This window comes from Schistocerca americana, chromosome X (assembly GCF_021461395.2).
Source record: "Schistocerca americana isolate TAMUIC-IGC-003095 chromosome X, iqSchAmer2.1, whole genome shotgun sequence".
NCBI classification, from domain to species: domain Eukaryota; kingdom Metazoa; phylum Arthropoda; class Insecta; order Orthoptera; family Acrididae; genus Schistocerca; species Schistocerca americana.
Window position 1 is genome coordinate 633,324,759 of NC_060130.1, and position 23,066 is coordinate 633,347,824.

Genomic DNA, 23,066 nt, shown 5'->3' on the forward strand with positions numbered 1-23,066 from the left:
TGTCTTTTATTGTGTTTTCCCTTTTAGTTGTTGTTGTCAACTTGTGCCTCGCGGTGCATTCTTAGAGTAGTCAGGGCGCTAATGACCATTGAAGTTGTGCGCCCGAAAACCACAAAAAAAAAAAAAAATAAAAAAAATCTTCGTTAGCTTAAGCAGAAGTGCTGGCAGCACCTCAATGCCCTCCATTGCCTGAGCAACACCAATTGGGGTGCAGATAGCTGTACACTGCTGAAGCTCTACAGAGCCCTTGTCCAATCCCGAATTGACTGTGGGAGTGTTGTTTATGGTTCGGCAGCACCTTAAGCGTTGCCGTTACTCGACCCTTTGCACCACTACAGGGTTCAACCAGCGACAGGAGCTTTTAGGAAGAGTCTGGTGACCAGCGTACGGGTGGAGGCTGGTGTCCCTCCATTGCAGACAGATGTGTGCTACTGCTCGCCAGTTACACAGTAAACATTTGTAGTTCCCCTGAGCATCCGAATTACTGTATCCTTTTCCCGCCCCTGGCAGTCCATCTCCCGTATCGGTGGCCCAGGTCGGGGCTAATGACTGCAGTTCACGTGTGGTCCCTTCTCTCTGAACTGGAGTCCTTCCCTTTAGTACTTCCACTTGTGGTTCGTTCAAGTATGCCTCCATGGTGTATGTCTCGGCTGCAGCTTCGTCTGGACCTTTCACGTGGCTCTAAGGACTCCATTAACCCTGTGGCTCTTCGCCGTCACTTCCTTGACGTGTTCCAGGCCTCTGAAGTGGTTTACACAGACAGCTCAATGGCTGATGATCATGTTGGCTTTGCATATGTGCACGGCAGCCCTATTGAACAGCATTGCGTACCTGATGGCTCTAGTGTATTCATTGCAGAGCAGGGTGGCCATTTCTTGTGCACTTCAGTATCTCTGTTAATGCTCTGGGGAGTCTTTTCTTTTACGTACTGACTCCTTGAGCAGCCTGAAAACTACCAACCAGTGCTACCCTCGTCATCCTTTGGTAGTGTCCACCCAGGAGTCCATTTAAGCCCTGGAACGGTCCAGTCGTTCAGTGGTGTTCATCTGGACCCCTGGTCACATCGGAATCCCAGGAAATGAACTTGCTGACAGGCTGGCCAAACAGGCGACACGGAAACCATTTCTGGAGATGGGCATCCCAACAAGTGACCTAGGTTCGTTACTATGCCGCAAGATTTTTCAGCTTCGGAAGACAGAATGGTAAAATCTCAGTACGCACAACAAACTGCGAGCCATTAAGGGGACCACTAATGTGTGGAAGTCCTCGACGAGGGTGTCTCGCAGGGGCTCTGGTTTTCTGCAGGCTCCACATTGACTGTGCATGGGCGGCCCATGGCTAACTCCTGTGCTGTGAAGACCCACCTAAGTGTTGGTGCAGTGCCCAGTTGACAGTGACCCATATTCTTCTGCTATGTCCTTCTTTGGCTGGCTTGCGACTTCATCTTCGGTTGCCGAACTTATCATTGATTTTAGCAGACAACACCTCATCGGCTGATTTGGTTTTACATCTCGTCCGTGAGGGTGAGTTTTATCATTCGATCTGAGTTTCAGCGCATGTCCTTTGGTCTTCCGTATCCTCCACGCTAGTCCGTTTAGGTTGAAGGTTTTAATGTGTTGCAGGGTGGCTGGCTTTTTCCTTGTTATTTTCGTGGTCGGCCATCTGCTGTAATCTGCTTCCTTGTTCTACTCTCCTCTGTTTCTTGCATCTCTTTGTTGTTGTCTTGTCCTCTTTCATTCCTTTTAGTGTTTGTTGCCTCTCCTTCATTCTTGTGGTCTTCCCTCTCTTTCCGTTTTGTGTTAAATGTCTCGTCTGTTTTATTCTCACATGTGGCATTGTTTTATTAGGAACAAGGAACAAGGGACAGATGACTTCGTAGCTGGGTCCCTTTCCCCCTCTTGTCAACCAACCAACCAACCTCTCAAGCCCTGTCCCTACGCTGTTGTCTTACTTTTTGCACAGCCATTGCTGCCTTCCCCTGTTTTTGGCTCACTGATGCTGTGTTCTCCCATCAGCTCTGAGACTCATTTTGCCCCTCATCCTGCTCACCAGGGAGCCTTCCACCTCCATTTGCCATGGATCCTTTAGCACCTCTCCCTTCGCCATTACCATGGAGCCTCTCATATGACCCTTCCCTTACACCCCCCCCCCCCCCTCCCCTTGCCAACAGTTAGGGTGTGCCCACCCAAACCTTCCCTTCCCCTAGTATTTTTAATGAAAGTTCGTTGTCATCACCTTTTGCACTGGCACTGGAGGCATACACAGTAAGTAGTTTACTGTGCAATTGTGACCCCATCATCTTTCCTCTACACTCTGCCATGGATTTGACATTTACACTTTTCTGTTGGTCAGTCAATTTGGATATATTACAGATACCTTAGGATGATTCATCAATGAACTTCATACATGAGGAGCCTCTCAGAGCTGATAATGGTCTTCGGATCCACAAGATTTGGCTTTGTAGTGGTATGCAGTCCCTTTCCTTTTTTGATGTAATCATTAGATACTGATTTTAAGGTAATTACTTCTTTCATTACCCTGTTTTACGGAAGTGACACATTTCAGGTACTAACTGAACTTCATAGTTACCAATTTTTTCGAACTTCTAAACATTTTCTTGTGCTGCATTTCCCTTAGCCAGATCCGTGATGGCCTGTTAAACTCAGTTTACGTCCTTCTAAATTGTCATCAACAACACAACTAATACACTTGCTGGTTCTGTTTGCACTGCCATCAAACCAATATTGTCATTGCCTTGTGTGTAACATGTGAAGCAATGTGGTCAAGAGGATTGCAGATTTTGACTCACTAAACTTCTGTTGCACTGGTTGATGAAAAATGTTTTTCATAAGTTTGCTCCATATCAAACTATCTATCAAAATTGTTACTTATTGTGTGCTAATACATATATGGGGTGATTATCAGGATTTTACATAGTGCTCTACCCTGATCATTTCCTTTAATTGTTGCTAAGAAGTAAGGCACTACACCAGTTCTTTGTAGTCATTTTTTGCAGCATCAAATACATGTAGAAAAAAATTGTGCTTACTAGTTTTGACAACAGTTACAGGTAAAAACCAAAGTTAACACAAATACAATCGTTCAGGACCAGAGATCTTTGTTCCAGCAAAAGATTATATGGTCTTGAGGAAATAAGGCATATGAAAATTTTATTCATATAGTTTACATTAAAGATGGTTTCGTCTTGAAAATGTGGTTTTATAATTACTTGCATCCTGATAGGCTATGCAACCAGATGCAAATAAATGTACAGTGCTCATTCATAGTAGTATGCACTGCAAGAATATTTTCCCAGTGTATTCCAGAGTGACCTTCAGTATCTTAGACACTTTCTTGTCAATGTCCCATATGTCATGTTGGTGCTTGAGCATCTTAATTTTCTGGTCATATCATATTCTTGCCACTATTTCTTCACTGAGAGGTAGACCACCATATCAATGCTTCATTTTCGTTTACTTGGTTTTCAGAGCCTTTTGGAAGATGCCCATTGTCGATCTCCAACTACGTACTGTTACAGGTTCACTAGTATTAAACGAATGTTGTGCACTGTTGTCTTCTTGATATAGAATCACAATCGTGTACTTTGTACTTGCCACCTGAAAAGTATCTGTTGAAGTTTCTGTGAACTAACGTATAAATGTGATTAGTTTCTCCCCTTTACAGCTTACATAGCTCTGACATATTTTCTGTCATCTGATCTTGGAAAAAACTGCTGAAATTAAAAAAAAAAATTGAAAAATTTTGGTTAAAACAAGGTAGTAGTAATGCTGATACAAATTAATTAATAATTTATTAGTATAACTTGTAATGTGTAAAGGTCTTTATAGAACTTAGCACTTTTTATTTCTTTCTTTCGTTGGAATTTTGATATGTTATTAATGTATAATTCTTTGAAACCATTTTGTCTTTTCCAGAATATTTGTGAAGTCTCTTGAAGAGGGTCAGATAACACCCTGCAAATCAGGTGAAAAGTTCTTTGCAGTTGACACAGAAGTAAGTATATAACTGAACAGTCCACTTGCTTTAGTCGAATCTGTTCCTAAAATGCTCTTTCTTTTTCTGTGAGTGTTGCAGCTTTCCAAATTTACTGATGACTGTTACCACACAATCTTTGGAATCACTCAAATAGAACTATAGATGTTCTGATGGACCATCAAAGTAACCAGTGAAGTTGATAATATGGTTTTCCTGGTAGTAGAAATAAAAATGAGTTGAGAGACAATTGGTGAATTGCAGTGCTACCAGACAATCAGTATCATCTATACTATGAAAAAGGTATTGCTGACTTGGAAAGAGACGGAACTTAAATTATTCAGAAAAGTGCGGCCATCAATAAAGGCACATGTAGTGACAGTGTTTAAAACAAAATAGAATGAGAAAAATGAATACATATGTAGATGTAGAAGCAAAACCTGGGTAATGAAGTTAAGTGTGTTGATTTCTTATGAGTGGCCACAGCCTTAATAAATTAGACATTTCCACCAGTCTGTTTGGTTAAAATAAGTATTTTAGTGTGGCAGTTTCAAGCTTCAGCTCATTTACAATAGCTCATCAGAATAAACAGCCTTAAAGTTAGATTCTGGTCCAACAGGGACATAAGTTTAGGGAAGAGCAATAAGAGGGGTGCTACAAATAAACCTAACATTGTCTGCAATCAAGAAGTTTACAGTAATTATTTACAGTTGAGTAGGTGGGTCGTGGAGCTTCTGTGAAAAAGGTATCCACGTAATCTGATTGCCTTTATGCTCTCCCTCCAATTTCCTATGATTGTAATATGTTTAAACTGCAAGTAAAGAGTATGCTGTTACAAGATCTTGTGATCTCTGTATTGGGTATGGGTGAATCTCTTTGTGGCTGAGGCTCTAATGAGAGTTCACTGGTTTGCATTTAAAAATTTCTGGAACAGTTGTAGTATTGTGAGCAAAGCTAAAAGTACTTTTAAAACAAAATATACAAAATCTCAAAAGGCTCATTGGAGCAGTAACATACATTTATAACTAAATGTGTTTTACTTGTGATGCAAGTATAATTATTCCATAATTCCATGGAGACTAATGGAAGTTAAATATTGCATGAAGAACATTTGTGTAATACTCCATCACTTTCTGTTCTTGCATGTGGGATGTTCTTAATTCCTGCTGTAATATTTCAGGTGACAGATGTCCAGTCATTCTCATGGTCAGTCACTTGCAAGATTTTCAATAATTTTACACTGTGGGGTGAATGTGCATGTGTCAAACACTGTTACTAACTAGTTCATCAGTCATAGATAAGATCCCCCTGCAGGTCTGGGGTTTAGAACAGGCCTGAGGTATCCCTGCCTGAGGTATCCCTGCCTGATGTAAGAGATGACTAAAAGGAGTCTCAGGCTTTTTAGTCATGTAAGTTCAGGTCCCGTTTTATGGTTTGGCCTGCCACTTTCCAAATTCTACAGAAGTGCAGGCGATATGGGGAAGGATGTCTTAGGTGGTGCACAAGTTATCCATAGTGCCATTAGATTTGATCTCCTGAACCACTTGTTATGGCTTTGCATCTCCACCTGCAATTCAGCTATTTGGGCAAGGACACTTTTTTGGAGTATGCCATTTTCTTCCATTGTCTTCTGTCCTCTTTCGCCCCCATGACATTATTGGGTTTCTCTGCACCCAATATCCAGCATGGTAGTCAGTCCGTTGTGATGGGGCTGTCATGTATCCATTTGGTGGTAGCCCCTGAGAACACAGGGATCGCACTGCTGATGTCTTAGCTGTAAACTCCCCATGTATGCCAAGGAGTAGATGCCTGTCGTCCTGGGGCGTCAGGACTCTCGGAAACAACAATCATGCCAGGTGGCCTTTGCTGTGGCTGAGTGGTGCCTGTGGGGAGAGCCCCTGATCAGTGGCATCAGGGTGGATGACCTGCAATGAAGCGGGCTAAGTCATCTCTTGGTGGTGACTGTATAGCGCTAGCAGTCTCTAAGAAGGCCAAGATCGAGTACAGTGCTGACAGATCAGGCCGTAAATCGTTTCCCTCCCTTGCTACGCTGTGGGAGGAACATAGGGCTACAGAAAGAGCCATATTCACCTTGGTATTTAGTCTGTAGCAGAATGGATGGGGACTCCTTTCTACCTATGAAGCGAAATTTTTTGTTGAACATCTTGAGGATAAGTTTAGGGAAGTGACAGCACTGTCCAAGATTAGAAGTGGCGCAGTCTTGATTCAGACAGCGTCCCGAGCCCTGTCCCGGGTGTTAATCGCTTGTGACTGGATGGGTGATATTCCTGTTTCCATCACTTCCCATAAAAGTGTGAACATGGTCCAGGGGATTATTTTCTGGCTCAACCTCCTCTTCCAGTGACAACGAGCTCTGCTCCAGTCTAAAACGGTGGGGTGTTCATTTCATCCAGCGCATTTACAGGGGACTCAGACAGGGTTTCTGCTGGTGCCTTCATCTTGGTCTTTGAGGATGATACATTGCCTGAAAAGGTCAGTGTGATAGTTTACTGCTGTGACATTAAACTATACGTCCCTCCTCCTATGTGGTGCTTAAAGTGCTGGAAATTTGGCCACATGTCTTCCCACTGCACTTAAAATGCCATGTCAAAACTGCGGACGTCCACTGCATTCAGATACTCCCTGTGCACCTCCTCCCACTTCTATCATGTGCAGAGAGCAGTACTCCCCCTGCTTGCAAGACTGCACAGTACTCCAAAAGGAGTGGAAAATTGTGGAGTAAGAGACCCTGGACTGGTTGACCTACCCAGGGGCTAAACGTAAATTTGAAATATGCTACTAACAATGGGCCCTCTGGGCCTCCAGAATACATCTGCTCCCTTGGTGGTTGGGAGAGTGTCTCCTTCCAGTGCTCACATAAGTACCTACTTCGGGAGCAAGGCCCCCAAATGCAGTGGACATCGGTGCCCTCCCGCCAGCTGGAAACAGCCTGCTACGCCTCCTCTCATGTGGAAGGAGTCCCTTGGGACCCTCTCTCCCAAGATCTCCACTAATGCCACAGCGGACATTCGCCAGTGGCTAAAGGAGCCAAAAGCTGCTGGACCAAGAGCTCAGTCTTTCTCTATGCCTAAAGCTACTTCAGAGACATAGTCCCATCAAGCCCCTAATGAGAAGCAAGAGGGCAAGCAAAGTAGTCTGCTAAGAAAAAGGGCTCTCTGGTGGTCCCAACGGCCCCAACGCCACCATTCACTACCAGTTCTGTACCTGCTGATAAGGTGCAGATATTGGCTGCTCCTGAGGACCTGGATGTCATAGATGTCTCGCTCACAATAGGAATGTATACAAATACTCAGTCAGTGGTAGCTGGTTACCCTAAGGCATAACCTGCCTCCTTGCATGGTTCATGCGTTCCCAGCTTCATGATAACACCACCCTCCAGTGGAATTGCTGCAGTTTTTTCCACCACCTGGCTGAGCTATGGCAACTGTTGAGCTTTACATCTGCTTTCTGCATTGCTCTCCCAGAAACCTGGTTACCGGCAACATGGAGCCCTGCCTGAATAGGCTGTACGGGATATTACAAGAACCATAGCGACTGTAATAGTGTCAGGTGGAGTTGGTTTCAATGTCCTGAACTCATTATGCAGTGAACCTGTGCCCTTCCAAACCCCTCTTAAATCTGTGGTCATCAGGATAAGCACCGTCTGCAATGTATATCTTCCTCCAGATGGTGCAGTACCCCTGAACGCATTGGCTGCGCTGATTCAGCAACTCCCTAAACCTTTCCTAATTTTGGGAGATTTTTAACGCCCATAACCCCTTATGGGGTGGCAATGTGCTTACTGGCCAAGGTAGAGATGTTGAAACTTTCCTGTTTGAACTCTACCTCTGCAACTTAAATACTGGGGTCCCCACATGATTCAGTGTGGCTCATGGCACTTACTCGGCCATTGATTTATCGCTCTGCAGCCCAGGGCTTCTCCCATCTGTCCACTGGAGAGCCCACGATGACTTCTGTGGTAGTTACCACTTCCCATCTTTCACACCCCCAGCACCATTCCCCCGGATGTCTACCACGATGGGCTTTAAACAAGGTAGACTGGGAAGCTTTCACCTCTGGTGTCACCACTGAATCTCCCTCACATGGTACCATCGATGTGGTAGTTGAGCAGGTCACTAGAACGATCGTTTCCACGGCAGAAAACACAATGCCCCCAGTGGAAGTCAGTATGTTAGTGGTTGCCAGAAACCGCTGAGGCCATTAAAGAGTGTCAGCAAGTTCTACAGCGACATAAGCGGTACCCTTTCCTAGAGCACCTAATAGCATTTAATCACCTCCTTGCTCACGGTTGCTAGCTTATGAAAAGACGGAAACAGGTGTGTTCGGAGAGTTAAGTCTCGACCATTGGGTGCCATACGTCACATTCGTGAGTCTGGACGAAGATAAGATGTATTCGTGGTTACCAGACCCTGACAGGTGTTACTGGCATTAACATCAAACAGCAAATCCCTCTTTGCTCAATCATGGGTTGACTCTTGGGAAGCTACACTCCACCCATCTCCTGTCTATTATATTTTCAGCCATCAAGGAGACTACCAGCGTACTGCATTCTTCCCTTTGCTTCTCCTTGTGTGATTCTACCATCCTGTTCTGTCTTCATATTGGCCTTGGCCATACTTTGCTGGTCTGCCTCCGTCTTTTGGCCCGTTGCACTAAATATACCCTCCCACTTCCCTTGGCTTGTGTACTAGTGGACGACCCTAGCATGGTTGCATCTGTCCCCAGTTTTATTCGTGAAAGTTATTGGTACTCTCAGGTATAAGTCCTTAAATGTTCCTCTGGAATTTGAGTCCCTCTGTTAGCATAGGCATTGGTTATGGAGACGTTGACCTTGTCCCTACACCGGACAGGTTCTCTCCACCATTTCCTTTCATTTTGCCTGCTCTGTTTCTGTTTTGTTTCCCCTTGTCTTGTGTCCTCTTCCCCTGGTGTTGTCCCTATTGTACAAGGGCAGTTCAATAAGTAATGCAACACATTTTTTTTCTGCAACAGGGGTTGTTTTATTCAGCATTGAAATACACCAGGGTATTCCCCAATCTTTTAGCTACACAACACTATTTTTCAATGTAATCTCCATTCAATGCTACGGCCTTACGCCACCTTGAAATGAGGGCCTGTATGCCTGCACGGTACCATTCCACTGGTCAATGAGGGCCTGTATGCCTGCACGGTACCATTCCACTGGTCAATGTCGGAGCCAACGTCGTACTGCATCAATAACTTCATCATCCGCGTAGTGCCTCCCACGGATTGCGTCCTTCATTGGGCCAAACATGTGGAAATCCGACGGTGCGAGATCGGAGTGTTAGGGTGCATGAGGAAGAACAGTCCACTGAAGTTTTGTGAGCTCCTCTCGGGTGCGAAGACTTGTGTGAGGTCTTGCGTTGTCATGAAGAAGGAGAAGTTCGTTCAGATTTTTGTGCCTACGAACACGCTGAAGTCGTTTCTTCAATTTCTGAAGTGTAGCACAATACACTTCGGAGTTGATCGTTTGACCATGGGAAGGACATCGACAGAATAACCCCTTCAGCGTCCTAGAAGACTGTAACCATGACTTTACCGGCTGAGGGTATGGCTTTAAACTTTTTCTTGGTATGGTAGTGGGTGTGGTGCCACTCCATTGATTACCGTTATGTTTCAGGTTCGAAGTGATGAACCCATGTTTCATCGCCTGTAACAATCTTTGACAAGAAATTGTCACCCTCAGCCACATGACGAGCAAGCAATTCCGCACAGATGGTTCTCCTTTGCTCTTTATGGTGTTCAGTTAGACAACGAGGGACCCAGCGGGAACAAACCTTTCAAGTTGAGCACTGAGTTGTTTGATGGTGATCCGTCGATCATCTCGAACGAGTGTGTTCGCACGCTCCGCCATTGCAGGAGTCACAGCTGTGCACGGCCGGCCCGCACGCGGGAGATCAGTCTTGCTTGACCTTGCGGCGATGATGACACACGCTTTGCCCAACGACTCACCATGCTTTTGTCGACTGCCAAATCACCGTAGACATTCTGCAAGCGCCTATGAATATCTGAGATGCCCTGGTTTTCCGCCAAAAGAAACTCAATCACTGCCCGTTGTTTGCAACGCACATCCGCTACAGACGCCATTTTAACAGCTCCGTACAGTGCTGCCACCTGTCTGAAGTCAATGAAACTATACGAGACGAAGCGGGAATGTTTGAAAATATTCCACAAGAAATTTCCGGTTTTTTCAACCAAAATTGGCAGAGAAATAAAATGTGTTGCATTACTTATTGAACTGCCCTCATATCATGATAGTGGTATGGGTATTGGGATGGTTGGGTGGCAGTGCTGGTACCCCACTGCACATAGCATTTCTGGGGCACCCCTCCTCTCCCCATTACCATCCACACCCCTCCTGTGCTTTCCTCTTCCTGTTGCTCTGACATCTCTCTTCACTTCTTTGTTTTTGTGTTACCCCTTACCCTTGACTGGACTGTGCTGTTTGTGTTGTTCCTCCCTTGATTTCTGCCATTCTAGATAATGGAAGTGTGACTTTGATTGGTCTCCTCCCCTAAATCAACCAACATAGGGGAAAGTGTGTGTGTGTGTGTGTGTGTGTGTGTGTGTGTGTGTGTGTGTGTGTGTGTTGGAGGGAGGGAGAGAATGAATTTGTTTTAATGTTGCTACTTAAGTTACATTTTTATTTAATCGTATGGCTAGGGCCCCCTGCCGGGCAGGCTGTTCACTGGGTGCCGGTCATTGAATTTGATACCACTTCAGCAACCTGCATTTGAGGATGGGGTGGATGATGATGATGATGATGATGATGATGATGATGACAGCAAAACACAGAGTCCCTGGGCAGAGAAAATTCCCGCAACCCAGCTGGGAATTGAACCCGGCCCCTAGAGGATTGACAGCCCGTCAACTTAAGTTATATTAAAGTGGTGTCACTCAATTGTTCAAGATATTCACTAATGAAATGTCATTACAAAGTACTGGGAGCGCCAAGGGATGCATGTGTAGAGGAGGAGGAGGAGGAGAAAGAACTCGTGTGGTACATACACCCTCAAGTGGCATCTGGATAAGAATGCTGATAATGTGGTGGAAGCAAGGGAAGAGTTCCTGTTAGTGCAGCAAGCTTAGGAAGTTTTAGGTCATCCTGTATGATAAGAACAGGGAATAAATTTTGAAGGGTGGTGGAGATGGAGATTATAAGGATGAAAGCCTTGATGTCTTTCAGTATTTCACGTCATCATGTTTTAAAGGTTGCGATAATGTATATTGGAAAGTTTTTGAAAAAATTGCAGCAGAAGATACAGAATCTGTGTCAGAAAGTAAGATGAACATACCAACATTTGGAGATTCCAACAGTAACTATGAAGATGTTGTCCATCCATTTCATGCATACTGGCAGTTACTCAACCAAGAAGCCATATGCCTGCCCGAATGTATTTGATATTAGTCAGGCAACAAATGTGTGTTTCGTGCAATGGAAAAGGAAAATAAGAAGGTAAGGGACAAAACTCACAAGGCAAGAAATGTTCAACAATTACTAGCATTTGTTCGAAAGAGAGATAAACGTGTGAAGGCGCACATGGAATTTCTGAAACAAAAATTGGAAGATAATGTTAGGAATGCGAAAGAGTATAGAATCCAGCAAGTGAAGAACCGTGTCAAAGAAATGCAAGAACTTGCTGGATCTCTTCATGATCTGAGTATATCCACAATGGAGGAACTGAATGTAATTTAGGTGGAAATAGCTACAGTGTCTGACGAGCGTCTTGAAGTAGTTGATGATGATGACAGACTAGACTGTTGTTTGCTAAAAACTCATCAAATTAGAAACATCTTCTGCAAATTGTGGGAATTCAAAGAAGCATAGGTGTAAAATCTGGAGCTTACAAAAGAGCAAGGTATGTTTCCAGAAACCGATGAAAAGGGAGACATATATCAGAAAAGTGGAGCTGGTGTAGTGGATCCTAACAATAAGATTTCTGCTGATCAATCTAGCACAAGTAGTTGTAACAATGATAGTGCCAATCGTGGAAGTGATACTGATGGTGTAGGAAACTTGTAGATAAGTGACATGTCAGAATTCTTTCCTCGAAAACGCAAAAATTGCAGAAGGTAGCAGTGATTACTGTTAGTATTCCAGATGCTGAAGATAGTTTAAAAATGATCACATGTGCGTAAAAGTAACACACATAGGGAACTACTCGAAGACTGAAAGCTCTGAACTAAACATACACAATTTAAAACCTAATACAAAAAAAAGTGTATAGAAACAGATACACATCATACAAAGAAAAATAATGATAAAACTAATGTATTAATAAGAGATTCTGATAAGACGTGTGACATCTACAGACTTTGATGCTGATAATGAAAGTATTTCTGGTGAGGTTGCAGCTAAAAATAGGAAAAAGAGGAAACAAATTCCAAAAATCAGTTAATAAAGTGGATTTTGTGACTCAGAAAAATGAAGACTGTATTAATTCACAAATTCAAAGTGTCTTACTGTTGTTAATGGTTCTATTGAAGACATAAATTGTGAACATCATGACCATAGTAAGAAAAGTGTTGCAGAGAAGCGTTCTAAAAATTGGAAAAAGAATGTTTAGGTATTGGGTGTTGACAAAAATAAATACTAATGAATCAACATTGAAAACTGAAAAATAAAATTTAAGAGACAGTCCAAAAGATCTAAAAAGAAAACTGCTTTGCAAAGATGTGCTACTGGACAAATCTGGGAGCCTGACAACATACTAATTTTGGATACTGAAGAATCAAGAGGATTGTGGCATGAATAAATGTTCCAAAACTGGGCCAAAAAGAAGTGAGTGTGAATGAAGATACTTCGTGAACCAGAATTGCGATGTAGGGAGCCTGTCCTGATTTGATGAAATGAATATCTGAGACGTATGCTATAAAGATATTCCCTTCTGGGTAATGGCTGTGTATAGATGTAGGTTTTTTTGTCTTTTGTGCTCATTCTATAGAAGAGTATCAAAAGAACAGCTAGATAAAAAAATACTTGCCCCACTCATCAGTACTATTTGTTAGCTGCTGAGTATGAACATTGTTTTTAGAAGAATTGATTGTATTATTCTTTCAGATATGCAATGAATATCCAGTTGCAGTTTACAGGGCATTTATTTGAAAATCTCTGCTTCCTTCATTTGCATATCAGAGGAAAAAAAATACCATATACAGTTAAGACTACCTTTAGGTAAGATGAGGTACAAATTTTCATCAAAGGTTGATAGTTTTACTCTATGCTTGTCCTAAAGGATGATCCCCAAATGATTTGTGGCCTGTGAATTTAATTTAGAACTTGATGATGATGATGATGATGATGATGATGATGATGATGATGATGATGGGCAGTGATTTGGGTAATGACTCTGAGGATTTATGAAAGTGCTGTTTTGGCTATTCAGTTTTGCGGACATAACTGTACTGTAAAATTGGTGCAGTTGCACATGTCATAAAGCAAAAGATTCCTTCAGCATAGTTACAGTTTTACCTGTAGAAACGTGTTGAATAACAAGCTCATATGTACACCTAACAAGTATTGTTGGTTGTGTCATGTGTTCAAACAGTTCATACTGTAGTCAGCATAAATTTTTAAAGTGTGTGCCTAATGAAGAAAATGCGAAGGAAGATTAAAGTTGTCATAAAATAGGCTAAAGAATTGAAAAACTGTGCTGCAGCAAGAGCTTTCAGTATAACAGAGAAGATGGTGAGAGATTGGTGAAAGAATCAAGATGCTATTTAACAAATGCCAATGAAAGTGTTCTATGAGGAGAGGAATAGTGTGTTAGCCAGATTTAGAAAATAGTGTTGCAGGACGAGTACAAGAAGAGACAGAATTGTTGCTACAAGAAACATGATTAGGGATTATGCATTGAAGTGGGTGTGAGCAAATACAGAGCACAGCAAAAGGTTTGAAACAGTAGGTTCGTGCAGTCATTTCATGAACAGAAAAACCTGGTAAAATGGCAGAAAGTGAGTATTGTACAGAAATTACTGAAAGATCTTGACTGTAATGTTAAGAGTTAAAAGTTTATTTATGAGTCGAAATTACAACTTTCCACTATCCCATACTGGAAATATGGCTGAAACTCCAGTGAACTTCGATATAATAAACAATAGAACTGTGGAAACAATGTGTAAAAACTGTTCAAATCAGAAATACAGGCCATGAAAAGACCATAACTACAGTAGTATTAACACGTGTGGCAGACAGAACAAAGATAAACCCTATGTTCATTTTAAAGTGGAAAACCATTCCTGAAATAAAATTTCCACCAGGAATTTTTGTACTATGTCCCAAAAAGTGATGGATGGACAATAATGGTGTAAAGTTGTTAGTAGAAAATACGTGGCAGAGGCAACCAGGTGCTCTATGAAATCAACAAAGTTTGCTTGTGTAGGATATTTTTCAGTCATGTAACTAAGAATACAAAAAATTACATAACTTGAAGCAATGCTGAGATTGCTGTTACACTGTATATTTTGACTTCAATGCTACAACCTATAGACGTCTATCTTAATAAACCATTCAAAGACCACATGTTGTGAACAATGGAACAATTGGATGATGAGCAGTGAATAATCATACATGACAAGTGGAGCTATGTTGGCTGCTTCACTTGATGTTTTGTGATTTCACCATAAAATCATGGGAAAAATTGAATGTGGAAACAGTGATCAAATTCAAGAAATGGGGGGGGGGGGGGGGATTTCCGGTGCTATGAATAGCGCTGATGATTTGTTATGGGATACTGATTATGAAGCAGAAATAGATTCACAAGGTGCAGAATGGGAGCCATGTTACGAGCTTGTAAACAATGCAAATGAGGATGTACTTCAGGAGCTGCATTTTTAGCCAATGATTGTGGGGATTTTGGAGTGTTTTAAATGCATTGGTGAGTGATATATTTTATAATGGTTTTAGTTTATATAAATTTAAATGTTTTATATCTGTACTATAAGATGACCCTGGGTGTCTTTTTATGCTTAAATTATTGTCTTATGTGCGCATCTGTAGTAATAAAAATGTATAGTAATCGGAACTTGTTTGTGAAATCTGTCTTCAAATTTGTCACACAAACTACTGTCCATGTTTGCCATTTTGCTCCGCCAAACATATGAGACCATAGTAGTATGAGGTCTAGTAGCAGTAGCAGCTTTATTAATCTGTAGATCTCTTTACAAGGATATAGGACATAAAGTATTTACAAATTTAGATCAATTTAAAATAAGCTAATTCATATACAAATAACAACATACTTATAGTTAGACAATCATTACATTTACCCCAGATATACAATACTGTTCTTACAAATAACTTTCTAAATAATGTAATGCCATTGTTCACTCATATCTCACAATCAGTCACTGCACGCACTATTATTATTGTTATTGTTATTGTTACTATTATTTTTAGTTGTGTAACATTTATCAAACCCCTATTTGGTTTTAGCTAAGTAATCCTTCAATATATAAAATGTATTGCATAACGGGTACTCTTTAGCTGCCTTTTTAAATAAGTGTATTTTTGCAATTTCTTTAATCTCTTTTGGTAATTTATTGTACAGTTTTATTCCTTGGTAGAAAATGCTGTTTTATGTTTATTTTTTCTTGGTAAATTTGAGTCTCTCTTGTTGCATGGTCTTGGACAGAGCTGTTTGTGCAGTAATTAAGTTATTTTTGATGTGTAGAACTGACTGGTAAATGTATTCACATGGAGCAGTTAACATCCCCAGTGTTCTGAACAGATCTTTACAATGAGCTTGAACAGTATTTTTGGTTATTATTCTTATGGCTCTTTTCTGGAGTTTGAAAATTGTTCATATTTTGTGCATTTGTTCCCAAAAAAAGAATGCCATAGCTAAGAATTGAGTGTACATATCAATAATACGTTACTAAAAGACACTGCATATTACACACTGATGATAGGATTCTAAGGGCATAACATGCCGATGACATTCTGTTTGCAAGTACCTTTGTGTGTTCACACCACTTCAACTGAGAATCAGTATTCATTCCTAGAAATTCTGCATTTGTTACAGTCTATAGAGGTGCCATCTACATTTAATTTAACATTGTCATTTTTCCTCTTCAAACTGAAATTCATGGCATTAGTTTTCTCTATGTTCAACGTCACTTTATTACTTATTGACCAATCATAAACTTTCTTGAGTGTTTCATTTGCTTTCTCGACAAGGAGTTCTCGTTTTCTGTGAGACTATAATACTGCTGTCATCAGTGAAGAGGATTTTTTCACCATGAGTAACACTACTGGGAAAGTCATTGATGTATATTGGGAACAGTATTGGTCCTAATATGCTACCTTGCGGAACCCCTATGTTAATGTATTTTGGTTCTGATAAGTGTTTTACTAAATGTTTAGATCTATTTAAAGTATGTTACCTATACTCTTCGTACCCTATCTGTTAGGTATGATTGAAACCAGTCATTAGGTACCCCTCTTATTCCCAATGCTTCTAGTTTATTTAATAGAATCTTCTGGTCGACTGTATCAAAGGCCTGAGAAAGGTCCAAAAATATGCCTGTGACACTCTCGTCTTTATGAAGAGCATCAAGTACAACTTTTGTGAATTCTACTATGGCTCACTTATTTTTACCTCTTCGGAAACTAAACTGTAATTCACTTAAAAGATTGTATTTATTCAAGTAATTCTTTAATCTGTCTTTCATAATTGCTTCTATTATTTTTGAGAATGCTAACAGCAGGGAAATGGGACGGTAATATTCTATGTCTTCTGCATTACCTTTCTTAAGCAAAGGTACAACTCTTGCCTGGTTTAACTGCTCTGGAAATGTCCCTGATTTGAAGGATTCATTTATTATATTAGTTAAGGGACCTTGTATAATCTTTGTGCATTGTTTCAGTACACACATTGGTACTTCATCTAAGCCTACTGACTTTTTATTTTTACTTTTTGAATGGTTTTTACTGACTTCATTCTCTGTTGTTGGAAGTAACATCATTGTATTTAGTGTAACATCATTTACAGGTGTTACATTTGTTTGGGGAATTTTTGCTGTAACTTCTCTGCAATACTTAAAAAAAATGCTCATTTATGTAGTTCGCTAAGTGCTGTGGATCATTTATTACTTTACCCCCCTCCCTTAGCAGTATGTTGTTCTGCATTTGTTGGCCTCTCCCTGTTGCCTTTTTTATAACATCTCGGACTGCTTTGCTTTTATTGTCTGCATTATATATAATTTTGTCATTAAATGACTTTTCTGCAGCCATCAGTACCTTCCTATAAATCTTTTTGTACCTATGATAGAAATTTAAGAATTCTGGATCATTACGAACCTTTCATGCAACTGAGGTGTTTGTGTTTGGGAGGACTTCTTAATACCTGCTGTTATCCATCTGTTTTTGTGGGATGTTGATACACACATTCATACTTTTGGAAACAATTTAAACAATGTGGAGAATTTAATATTCACATTGGTTTCCTTATACACATAATCCCAGCTTTGTTTTTATAATTCTTTTGAAAAAATCTTTTATTTTGATTTCTGATAGATGTTGTTTGTAGGCTTGTAGTTTAGGGAATGATTCGATGCCTGACTTTACTGTTGTTTGACAGAGATGGTCTGATAGTCAGATCTTTTACAGCTACATCACATTTTTCCCTGTCCATATTTGTGGCCACATGGTCAATTACTGATGAAGTCGTTGTGGTAACCCTTGTTGCACTATTGACCAATAGGGACATGTCAAAACTTTGAAGGATGTTTATGAAGGTGCTGCTGAATTCATTTATGATGTTAATGTCCCAACACAGAATCATGTTGACCTTTGTACTTCAGACTTCTTCTAGAACTTTTGTTAACCTAAAAAAAGTGTCCACACTACCAGTGAGATCTATACAGACACAAAATGATTAATTTCTTGGTGATATCAAGCCCTGTTAATTCAATAGCTGATATTTCAAAGCGTTTCTCTTCACTTCCGGTACTGAGGTCATGTCTTGATTTGAACTGTGTTCCTTTCCTGATGATGTAAATGCATGATCCTCCACCCCTTGAAGTAGTTCTGCAGTAAGAGTTTGCATTTTCATACAGTGATAATACTAAGTGTTGGCTTTTTGTGTCTGTACACCAGTGCTCAGTAACATAAACTACTGTGCAGTTCAAAGATTGGAGCTCAACTTCTAATAGTTCTATTTTATTTTTTATTGATTGCATGTTTTGATGGAAGATTAAGTCTGTGAAATGCCCAATGTTACTCTTTCCAGTGGTTTGTTCTTCTTTGTGACATCTGGTATATGTGAAATTTAGGTGCTTAAATCTGTCTTGAGTGATGGTTTCAGTATTTTCAAAGTGCTGGAGATACTCCTTAGGCATGGGAACCAGTTGTCTGTGTGTGGCCAGAGATCCACCCCCCTCCCCCCCCCCCCCCCCCCCCCCCATACTTCCATGAATCAGCTGTACCAATCTTCCCTTCCCTTCCCAGTCCTGTTTAGGTGTAGGCTATACCTAGTGAAACCCCATCTGTTGATACTCTTGACAGGCACCAGAGAAACATGAGCAAAGCTGTCCTCAGAGCCATCCCTAACCCCACATTGATTTGCCTCACGGCTCCAAGCTGTGGTCGATCATGATGCCAGAACAGCTCACAAAAGTGTATATTGGTGCCATGAGTCAGAGAAGCTATCTTGTCCAGGTCACCACCTATATCATACACCCCATCCCTGTCCAAACTGTTTCCCGCCCCACCCACTATCACTACATGGTCTTTTGTGAAGGTCTTACATAAGTACCCTAGGTACTTTATCACATGACTTAGCCCTGCATTTGGCTTGAAGATACTGGTGGCCCGGTACACTGCCCTTAAACTTTCCTGTAACTGAGGGCCTACACCTCGCCCATGGCTACTACCTTGGAGCAGCACTTTATTCTTCCTAACACTATGTACATTCTTAGGCTTCTTGGCCTCAGTTGAAGTGTGCTGCACATTTCCTGCTCCTTGTTCTACCTGAGGCTCTTCTACACTTAATTCTGGCAGTTGTAGATACCTGTTTTTGGTGTTCTTGATAAAACACTCAGATCGTGTTCTCTTCCTTTCTATCCTCCTACCAGCTGCCAGTTCCCAACCACCCTCCTCCCCCTATCTTCCTTGGTCTTTATCAGTTCCTTCCTTGCTTTCTCCAACTGTGCCAGAAGGGCAGACTTCCCTTTCCTGTTCCCCAATCAAAATGTTACTACTGCATACTCTGCAGTTCCAGGAGAGAGCCTCTTCCGTTCTCCCAACATTTGCCTCACTGCAATCCCACCTGCCAGTAAAATATTTCCTACAAGATTGGCAACAAATCCCTCTACTCACTACCTTATAACAGCTCCCACATTTCTCACTCATGGTCAGTTTCGAAAGAATAATTAAATTTAAAGAGCGTTTTAAATTTGTCAAGGACATGAGATTGGCTGTGTGTAAACAAAAATGACATAAAGGTCTTATGTGCAGTGGTTGATTTTTGGACTTATTTGGATACACAATGACAGAAGAATGAATTTGTAATAAATTTGCTTTTGGAGAATTCACTTTCAGACGTGTTCGGTCAGGTTTTTAAACGTTTATAACTTGGAAAATTAGGCCTAGATCGCATCTATCTAACTAGTAAACAATACGAAGTGTGTTAGTTATACAGTTTAGAAATGTTTAATTACTTTTATTGTGACAATAGACACTGATGAAACTAATTTTGCACTATCAAGAAACTTGTATAGAATTTTTTGTTTGTCACACAAAATTTCGGGTTAATGTCACGATTATTGGGACTTGAGGTAAAGAAAAAGTTTTTCCAAGAACAAGTGCTGCTGGGACGCTAGTATTCAGTTGTATGACGAGAACGGACACTACAGCAAGTATACAAAACAAAGAAAATTTTAATTTGACGCTATTTCCTCATAAATGAGTTATGTTAGTGGACGAAGAAAATTCCTGTGATCTCACTCGGTGGCCATCTTGGTTTAAGTAGGACCTGTGTACTGTGTGCTGTTTGTTCTGGATGAATGACTTCGTGTCTGTAATACAAGCTACGAGAAACATCAGCAAACTGTTCAGTTTAGATATTAAATAATTTTACTCTGGTCTATGTATAAACAGACATTGGAAACAAAGGTAAAATTTGTCACATTTCGAAATAACCTGAATTTGTGCAACATTTGTCAGAAATTGTTTTAATCATTATTGCTGCTGCTCCTACTCCTACTACGACTACATTACTGTCTTAATTGAAGTTTGTCAGTTGTAAGATATAAACAAAATGTTGTTCAGGTTCATTGTCAGTAGTGTGGGGCATCATGTAAGGGAATACATAAATAAATATGCGTGGGGTGGTTTTGTCAAACTATGAACACCTTGAATTGGAATGATTAGTGTTACTCTAGTGATGTACCAGTAAAGTTGAACATTTTTGGGCTGTTCACACCCAGAGAGCTCTAAATCTGTCACTGATGTCAATGTCAGTCTTAAAAAATCAATGCTTCACTGTGCATTTCATGCTTGTTATATTGAGAAGATTTCTGACAAACTCTTGCATAAAAATAATTGCGAGTCTCATTTGGAATATAGTGAATGGAAATGTGTACGATCTTTCACCTTTTCTAATTTTTACAGAAAAGCAACAGTTTTAAGAATGGTCTCTTAGCCGCCCCCCCCTCAGACAGGATGCTAAATTTCCTATAAAACATCTGTGGAGTGTTCCTTAAACAACTGTATAAGATATGGTTACTATGCTGTAGCAATGTATATTCGGCACTTGAATGTAGCTTAAAATTTTGCCTTGACAAGAACCAGAGCAACTTGGAGGACACAAAAATTGTACTTCAACATCTTATGACTTGTATATCTTGATGTGAGTGAAAGGGGGGTAATGTGTCAGACTAAATATACTTCTAACAGATTTGGCCATTTCATGTGCTCCTAGCTATTAAGTGCTCGAGACTAAGCATAGCACCAATGAAAGTATTTTAAGACAGCATTTTATCTAGTCCTCAGATAAGTGAGAATAGGTAAGCACCTATCTGGTGTGTTTGTGGAGGGCAAACAGCACATTGCTAAACACCTTTAATTTTTTTATCAGTTGAAATCAGGTGGTGGTCAGAACTGCCTGTGTTAGAATGAGCTGCCTTTGTTTGAACAAAAATACACACATTTGTTCACATAATACCTGCTCCAAAATAACCAATGCCTAAACAGTTCAAAAAGTTCTGTTCCTATTGTGATAATAAATTATATTTAAAAAAAGATAGGTGACATGGAACATCAGTTGCAAGTATGTATGTTGCACATATTATTACATATAAGTGACACAGTTTGTACAATAACATTTCTCTTTGCTCTGTTACAGGTATGTGATACTCTTTCTATTGGGTCAATCAATAAAATATTCTCCAACCAATTTAAGTAACAAGCGACAATCAGTTATCTTTAACAGTAATGATAAAGGAAAGGATTAATTCGCCGCAATGCTTCACTTTGTTTTGCATCTGTCACACCCTTCAGTGTAAACCACAGAACAAGCAAGTGTAACAATGAGAGAATATTTGCACTCATCATATTTGCTATATAACTTAAGAATTACTTAGGAAACCTAGGAATCTAACATTACTCCTTTTTAACAAACATTACCATAAACAAAGATAAATGGTTAATAAAAGTCCCATAAACTTGAGCAAGGGTCACTTTTCAGTCTCTGAATGAAGTCAGTAGGTGACATACGGGACACACAGAAGTACATTAAATGTTACGCCATTAAGGGCGATCACTCATTAAAAATTATAACCACAAATTAAAGAAGATTCATTTAAAGCAATTAACATCAATAGCAAATAATTAAATCACGTCTTGGCAAATATATCAAAACCAAATCTTTCAGTTCTATCACAGTGTTGGATTGTGGAATACGCCGGTTACCATCACAGAAGGCTAAATTTTACCAAACAGCTATTTCTCCAAACCTAGAACTACCTTAGTAGTGTACAGTACTTAGGTTATCCAGAATTACTCTAATTCGCCTTTCTTGGGCTTAAAGGTGAAGTAGATAATTAACGTCTTACTTCATTATTCTGAAACATTGAGCGGCAATAGACACTCGGGCCACTCTTATGCCAGGGTGGCTCGGGAAAGAGGATGGCTCCACCAGGAGGAGAAAACCTTTACCCGAACTGGAAAGGGAACGCGTCTAACACGTGCCACTAGGTTTGACAAAGACTAGTTGGTGGTTTATAATCATCAACAAAAGCTTGCTGACCAGTAGACGAAAATTACAGAGGCAAAGATAGCTTTATTTGTGCTCACAAGAATTGGTAACTTCTGCAAATGAGATTCCGGCAGAACTACCGCCGTAGTATCAGTACAGGACTTCGGAGGTGAGGAGAGCAAGTCAACAACGGTCTTCACCCAATAGGCCCAACATTTCAGACAGACCGAGCAACAGACATCAGTTGTGGCTAGGTGGATTACCAAATGGAAACTCTCGCACTACCTGAAATAAAATTAGAGCACTTACATGCCACAGGGACTGAACTCCTTAACACAAGAATTTATACACAGTAATGACGACTAAAGTTAAAGATGCCTACATACTAAAACAGATATTGGCGATCATTAACATAATTCATATTTCAGACATCCATAAAATTAATTGGCTCTCTCTCCGCCAGACAGCACAAGGTTATTTAACATTTTACTATGTTCTTATACAACCAGTGACCTACGCTGCCCATGGGAAAACAATGGCTTGCAGAAGGTCCACAGCCGAAAAATTTTTTTTTTCTTTTTGTTTTTTTACGACGTGCGCCTTATGTCAGCATGGCGCTACACTGCTCGATCATGCAAAGGGGCAGTAACACACACGCAAGGCAATTTCGAATCACGAACTCAAAGCAGATACATTGTCACACAGTTATTAATAGCTCCCACAACACGGGGAGATTAGCCCTGCCAGATGACGACTGTTGCACTAACTAGATGAAAAATCTTGCTGTCAGTGACACCACCTTTTGGAGGTTATTGGCAGCCGCAGATGGACTTC

The 23,066-nt window shown here is 40.6% G+C and overlaps 2 protein-coding genes across 3 annotated transcripts in view; both read left to right on the forward strand.

The window, feature by feature from the left end:
* The window catches only part of LOC124555011 (dnaJ homolog subfamily C member 21), a 238,674-nt gene that overhangs the window by 10,929 nt on the left and 204,679 nt on the right, over positions 1-23,066 (forward strand). The window lies entirely within an intron of this gene.
* The window catches only part of LOC124555012 (methyltransferase-like 26), a 63,157-nt gene continuing 44,153 nt past the window's right edge, over positions 4,063-23,066 (forward strand). Inside the window, exon 1 of one of the 2 annotated variants that reach the window (XM_047128758.1) lies at positions 4,063-4,296. The gene's annotated coding sequence lies outside the window, so the exon portion shown is untranslated. Of the gene's footprint in view, positions 4,297-14,729; positions 14,913-23,066 lie in introns of those variants that run through there. The other variant, XM_047128757.1, reaches the window with a different exon arrangement.